We start from the raw sequence: 7,730 nt of genomic DNA, 5'->3' as shown, positions 1-7,730 counted from the left end.
CCTTTGTCCACCCTGCACCCCTTACAACGTCATTTATGGCGAGAGGAACAGGGCCGGTTGGGCAGTCCCTGTCTCGCGTCACTGACAATAATTTAAGCAGTTTAACGCAGGAGTAAACGAACCAGATTTAAAACAATTGTTGTGGAGTTGTCCAATGCAGTATATTTTGTGTTCGTCTTGCACTAAAATGCTTGTAAAAGCAAATCCATAAAATGAATCTTGTTTGCATTATTTTGAAATTATTTTTATCCCTTTTTAAAATTATCCAGTCTGCAGCCACGGTGCCGGTGCGGCCATTCAGCCGACCGCCACCCAAATAAATATAAACAGCTAGCAATCAGGTCTCCATGCTAACACATAAAAATAATTTTGCTGTGGAAAATAATTTGATATTGTCGTTTGCAGCTGTTGGCCAATTCCATCTAATCAGTGGTTCCTTCCGAAGTTCTGATAGAATTTTTATTCTTCCTGAACCCAAATTTCAGTCTAATTGTTGTATACCATTCTTAGAATATTAATTTTCTTCTCTTCATACTCAGTTCGCGTTAACTCCTCTCAATCCAGATGTAATTTGACAAATAATTTAAACCAACCCGTTGGCTCGCATTGTTAACCCTAGTAACCATCAACGTTGAGCAACGCTCTGACGATTTAACGTTGAACGTCAACAATGGTCAAAAGTGAAAAAATGAACTAAATTTTAATTGGAAATTGAAGACTATATTATTGTTAAACTGTTCGTACTATTTTCAATTTCAATACTTGTCTAAAAGTACCATTTTTGGCATCGTTGATTTTTTGTTGAACGTCAACGATCATCATGACTTTCACTCTATGTTTAATTTGTAATGTGGAAAATGAAAAATTTGCCTTTTTTCACTCTTTCCAACTTATATGTGCAATCAGATTAGATAAAATTTGTAAATTCCAAATTTTTTGTCAATCAACGTTGAACAACGTTGATGCGATGTTGAAGATCAAAATTTTCAAATAGGTTAAGTGTGTCATGAATAGTGTTTTTCTTAAATATTTTATAAGTTTTAATACTTTTATTAGCAATATTTTTTTTTCTCTTCCGATTAACCCGTTCTTAAAGTATTTTTTTCAATCAACGTTGAACAACGTTGATGTGATGTTGAAGATAAAATTTTTCTGCGCGTAGAAGTGTTTCATGAAACGATAATTTCTTAAAAATTTTAAAAGTTTTAAGTCTAAAATTAGCAATTTTTATTTTTTCTTTCAATTAACTCGTTCTTCAAGGATTTTCGTCAATCAACGTTGATGTGAAGTTGATGCGAGGTTGAAGATCAAATTTTCTGCGGGTTTGTCTTGAGAAAAAATTATTTATTAAAAATTTCGTTATTTTTAATGCTCGAATAAATATTAACTTTTCAATTAACTCGTTCTGAGCACTTATAGTTAGTGCTAATTCAGCATGTTCGCGCGCGCTATCTATGTTTACCTCGCTGGCCGCGCGTGGCGCGCGTTGCGCCACTGCCAGCAGCAGCAAGCAACAGCTGCTGGCGCTGTTTTTACAAACAACATGACGGACCGTCAGGCGATTGCATCATCCTTGCCAGCCGCGTTGATGTCCTTGTTTTCGGTGGTTTTTTGACAGATCAAGTTCCTCAACGGACCCATAATTGTGTCATGCATGTTTCTAAAGGTAAGGACGTTAGTTTGACCTGATTTTGGCCGCAGGGGTTTACGGGAGATACGCACAGTTTGATTTTTGTTTTGGTAAAGTACCAAAAATAACACAAGCAGAAATTTTCGATTTCCTCAATTTTTATGTGTTTTTATCAACTTATGCGTTAAATGGGTGGTGCAGTTTCCCAATATCATTGGTTTTGTTGTTGCATGATCTATCAAACATTAATTTTTAATCTTAATTTTGGCTAGAGAGATAATTTAAGACTAGTATATATATACATACGTGTAGTAAAGGGGTTACTCTTAATTTTATCGGTTGTTTATTATTTATCATGGATTTTAATGTATGGAAACTTTGCACTTTTCGCCGCGACTTAATACAGTTTTCGGCACCCATATTTATGTACTTGTAATTTTGGATGTATTATATATTTTCAAAAGGATTTGAGAGATGGTTAAAACCCGGCGGAAACTTTTTTTCCATGCACTCGTGAAATATATGTATTGTTGATTTTTTGTTTATTACGTTTCATAGGAGGAGGTCATTTTCCTGGGCTAAAGAAGAATTTTCGCCGGAATGTCTGGAATGTCCGAGTCCTTTTGCTGATGACATGAGCTGTGATCTGATTTCGGAAACTCGCAGTTGGACGGTTTGGCTTGGCAACACCTTCAACACGTTTGGTAATATTATTTCTAATATTGAAATACATTTCCCTATTAGCAGCAAGTTTCCAAAGTTCCAAATTTGGATCAAAATTTGGAACCTAAGACATTTATTGCTCACCAGCCGGTTTTAGCCACGAGTGTGTTTATAACGTTTGTAATTTAAAAGCTAAAACCAGGCAATTTTTCCCGTCATATTATTGCGGATTTTTTAAATTGGTTAGAGCATGTAGCTTAATGGCGTGTTTTCTGCATTAACAATGTAATTGATTTAATAAATTTGAAGGCGGCGTCGACGGTCTACTTTTCGAAGCCGGCCGGTCCCGGCGCCCAAAGTTTTCCGGGGCCCCGCGGGGCCCTTGAACGTTCCGCACGCCCTATTCACGGGAATTTTCGCCCCCGGCGCCGCCGCGGTCGAATTAATTTATTTGTTATTCCATTTTCGGCGGTTCGGTACGCTCGGTGGTCGCGCGCTCGCACTTTCACGCCGTGCTGCGTCAAGCGCCGACATTGTCATCCCTCCGCGACCCCATAGGGATGATTCACCCCTGTACCCTGATCATCGCGAACGTGGTCGACGACGCACCGTAGCGTCGCGTCGCGCGTGAAAGCCGCCCAAAGTCGCGTCCGCGCGTCGCAAATGAGCGGACTTGGAAAATTTCTGGCGGCGAGTCGCGGACGCGCGCTCGCGCTTTGGCGCTCTCTTGAGACTAGCGCCGACGCTTCCATCCCTCCGCCACCCCGTTGGGGTTGCTCACCCCGTCCGTCCGAGGATCTCGGACGCGGTCGGCGACGCGCCGTAGCGTCGCGTCGCGCGTTAACGGCGGCCGAAAACGCGGACGCGCGTCCGACGAAACGGCACTTAGGCGATTTCGAGTCGCATTTTCGCCACGTGCCCGCGGCAAAGGGGCGGCTCGGCGGTCGCTCGCTCGCACTTTGGCGACCTCCCGCGTCGAGCGCTGACGCTTCTGTCCCTCCGCAGCCCCATGGGGATGATTCACCCCCATACCCTGATCATCGCGAACGTGGTCGACGACGCACCGTAGCGTCGAGTCGCATTTTCGCCACGTGCCCGCGGCAAAGGGGCGGCTCGACGGTCACTCGCTCGCACTTTGGCGACCTCCCGCGTCGAGCGCCGACGCTTCCGTCCCTCCGCCGCCCCATGGGGATGATTCACCCCCATACCCTGATCATCGCGGATGCGGTCGGCGACGCACCGTAGCGTCTCTTCGCGCGTAAACGGCGCCTGAAAGGTTGAGCGCGCGTCGCGTCGGCGCGGCACTTGGCCGCGGCAGGCCCTATAGATGACGCAGTCGCCGTAGTAGACGCAGTACTCGTACTTTACTCGAACGCCGAAGTTAACGCTAGACCCAAAGTCGACGCAAACGCCGTACCTGCCACGCCCCCTAGGATTGCCACTCGCTCTTCGGTCGCCCCACACCTTAGTCGGCCGCGCCCCCTAGGGTTACCACTCTCCCATCAGACGCCCAACACTTAAGTCGGCCACGCTCCTTAGGGTTGCCAGGCACCACAGGGACCGCCCGCAATTAAGGCGGCCGTGCCCCCTAGGGTTGCCACGCTCCCCTATGTCGCCGGAAACTCGATTCTGCTGCGCTCCCCGGAGTCGCCGCGCTCCCCCGGGACGCGTCGACCCCCACCGCCCTCGACCTCCCTCGGCGCTCGATCCCGCTCCAGGGGCGACACCTCGGTCGAGCGGAACAAGTCGAGGTTGAGGGTGAACGAACCATAGGCTAGTTAATAAATTATTATGTGCAATTTACAATCTTCATTAGAAAGTCTACAACTTTAAAAATCCAAGTTGGAATTTAATACTATACCAGAATTTTAGTAAATTTAAGTTTCTCACTATAGCCATTTTTTCCACTTTAGCCGTCAAATTCTGGATAACACTGACTTGCTCTAAATTATTTTAAAAACCACCACTCTTGGAACTATGAGTGTCACAGAGCATTGAAAATTGAAATAACTGAATAGAGATGAATCATGCTATTCAGTACTAATTTGTATTGCAAGTTTTGCTGACCGACTGAAGTTAAGATTTTTTTATAATTATTATCAATGTTTAGTCACATAAAAATTTCTTGCCAGCTAGGATTATATTATATTGATTTTTTCCTCTACTCAAAGTGACAACATGTTTCAGGTCACTCAACACTTTAAAAATTTAAGAATATTTTATTTTAAATATTACTTATTTGTATTCGGACATTAACGAGCGTTATATTTGCATTACAATTTTTCATTTCGATTATTTCATGAAAATTTTCTGATTGATTTAATTTTTTTTTAATTTGGTCTTAAATAATGGCTGAGTTAAACTAGACAGGAAATGCTTCTTGAAAAAAAAGAACTTGTCCCTCAGTCTGACTAGTTAAACAACTTTCCTGAAGACTGGAAAGGTCATAAAACAGGTTCTTATATTTTAATTTTTTTTTTGAAAGGAACTTGAATTTTATTAAACGGAATCATTACAAATTTTTAATATTGAAGTTACCATCTTGTATAATTAATATTGTATGTTATTAACGTAGGTTGCCTACTTTGTGATCCTGAACAACTTTTCACATGAAAAAATCACAGGTCAAAGGTCAAGGTCACCATTAGCGACCTCTTTTGAAAATTTAAATTTAAGGAATGATAAGCCCCTTCAATTTTTTTCGGGCTGAAATGTAGCCCGTGCAATTCTTCACAAGCAAGTTTAAAAACCATCTCGTCGAGGCTGCTCGACCTCGAATGGCCTTTGAGCAACGAGTTCGTCAACTATATTTCTTCGCATTTAATCTGCTTAGAAACACCAAAAGGGCCTAGGGTAGACCAAAGAAGGTCGAAATTGACCTTCAGGGTCTGTCCCTGATGTGACCCTGAGATAAAAATTTTTCGGAAATTTCCAATTTCATTGAACTTGCTGTCTTTTCATAGGTTTTCACCGCTGTAAAGATAATTATGTTTTGTACATATATGAAGTTCATTTAAATTATTGGTTTATCTTATTCTTAATGCTAGGAAAAAAAGTTATTAAATGTAATATCAATTATTAAGCTATTTGTAAAAATAAAGACCCTTTTTTCCATATTTTATTGGAAAGTTTTAGAAAGAATTTTATTTGTTACATTGCCTTTAATATTTTTTTACGTTGAAATAATAATAAAATCGTAATTTTCAACACTCAATATGAGCTTCGTGTGTGCAAAACAGAATAATCTTATCATAAATTAAAGATGTTACTGTTTTTACCTTTTTTAAATATTACGTTTCAGAATTAATGGCTACCAAAATTATTTCAAGACCGGTTTCAGGACTATCACAGTTTTGGCTTTGAATTTGAAACCTATGAAACGACAGCAATAGTTTAATGAAATAGGAAATTTTCGAATTTTTTATCTCAGGGTCACGTTAGGGACAGACGCTTATGGTCAATTTCGACCTTCATTGGTCTACCTTGGTGTGTCTAAGAAAATGAAATTCAATAAAATTATAGTTGACGAACGAGAAAGAGGGATGATTTATTATTAAGATTTAATAATATACTCTACTTACCTTGACATGTGTATGTCAAGGTGTCTTCTCACAGTAAAAATTAGCGTTATAATTTGTAAAATTTAAAGATATGAGTATAATTTAGAAAGTAATTTAAATAATTAATGATGTCCACAGATCTTGCATGAGCAACAAGGGCATCCTGAGAAGCTGCCAAATATGGTTCTTCTGCATCGTTTGCAAAATGTGAGAAGCAGAGCCAGGAAGAGCAAGAAAATGAAAAAACAACTCAATTCACCAGTCACTCAAGCACCTTAGTGTTTTTAGCCGCCGTCATTTTGGATATTATGTACTATTTGAATGGGGTTTGCGGGGCCAAAACAGCTGCTGCACGATACGATAACGTGATAATTTAATTTTATATATAAGTGTATACTTTTGTGCCTGAAATTAATTTAGCAGCTCTCAATTGAAAATTAATATCCATCATGTCATTGTAAATTGTATAAAGAAATCACATGAATTATTATCATGGGAATTTTAACAAATAATTATGTATTGAATAGTAATGTAATTGCTATTAAATGGCTTTTTAGCGGGTGCCACTAATTTAAAAATTTATTTATGTATTATAACTCTCGTCTTTGGGGTTAATTGCTGTAATATACTTTTAGAGTGGCTCGAAGAGTCAACTGCCAGATTTGCCTCTTTTGTCTTGGGCTACTGTTGGGACTCTCGCGTGGGTGTTCCCGTTATTTAAATTGAACTCCTTTGGCCGGTCTGCGGCACCCAGAGCTGGACACTCACCTGGTTCGCTCTCGTGTGCGAAATAAGGTGGTGTTCCGAAATCTGCAACTGTCAGACGGACAGTATTATAAATATGGAGGTTTACGTTTTTTAGATTGTTTTACATCAAACAACTTACTTATTTCTAGTTGAATCTCAAATAATCAATACGACTTCCATCTATTTTTACACTCGAGCTTATGTTATACGATAGAGACGACTATCACCCGCGTCGTATTGCGTATTGATTGTTTGAGATCCCCACTGGAAATATGCAAGTTCAACTCAAACAATCTAATAAACATCAGTCTTCGTATTTTGACCCTGTCGGTTAAGACAATTACGGAGTTCGGGGATGCCGCATCTCGGCCACGATAGTCCGGCACTGAGTGCCAAAGACCGGTTAAAGGAGTTAAGAGTTTAGTTCAAGTCATATTTCGGGAACTCCCACGCAAGAAACAAAACAGAACAGGCAAATCTGTCAGATGGCTCTTTCGAGCCACTCCAGACAGTCGTGAAATAAAGCAAATAACACCTAGACGAGCGTTATATAATAAATTCTTAATGGGAAATGTACCAGAACATTTTGTAATGTGTGCTCTTTGATTAAAGAAATAAATTCCAATTAATAGAACCCGAAAAAATTTTCATTTACATCAACAACGCAGCAACGTTGATGCGTTGTTGATCGTCAACAACGATATAAATTTCGGCGATCGACACTATCAAAAAAACACGAATTAAGTAAAAATAAAACGATCTGCTGAGACAATGTATACCGCGATTTTTTCGACGAAATTTGATCGTCAACGTTGCATCAACGACACCGCAGTGACCATTCTCAACGTTGATTGAACGTTGACGTCAACGTTGATTCTGCGTTGACGTCGTTGACGTTCAACGTTGATTCAACGTTCAATCAACGTTGCTTGGTTACTAGGGAAGGCATTCTCAGGAGCAATGGGAGGTATTTGAGCAGTTCGGAGTTCTAATACTGGCTACCCAATGTCAGAGATGGCAAAAAGTGGTTAGTTTAGTGACTCGAAATGCTCAAATTGCTCAACGGGCTGCTTTGCACCTTTCCAGCATGCGTGATTTGGCTTCACGGGACGAATGTCTATAAAGCGTTT

The 7,730-nt window shown here is 40.5% G+C and overlaps 1 long non-coding RNA gene across 1 annotated transcript; it reads left to right on the top strand.

The window, feature by feature from the left end:
- Positions 1 to 1,501: 1,501 nt before the first annotated feature.
- On the top strand, positions 1,502 to 7,234 carry LOC135942517 (uncharacterized). Its single transcript, XR_010575100.1, has 3 exons — positions 1,502 to 1,666; positions 2,189 to 2,334; positions 5,992 to 7,234. It is a non-coding gene; the product is annotated as an uncharacterized LOC135942517 (long non-coding RNA).
- Positions 7,235 to 7,730: the final 496 nt, after the last annotated feature.

The sequence above is a fragment of the Cloeon dipterum genome, chromosome 1 (genome assembly GCF_949628265.1).
Source record: "Cloeon dipterum chromosome 1, ieCloDipt1.1, whole genome shotgun sequence".
Taxonomy (NCBI): Eukaryota; Metazoa; Arthropoda; class Insecta; order Ephemeroptera; family Baetidae; genus Cloeon; species Cloeon dipterum.
Note: the sequence above shows the minus strand (reverse complement) of the source record. Positions and strands in the feature narration are given on the sequence as shown.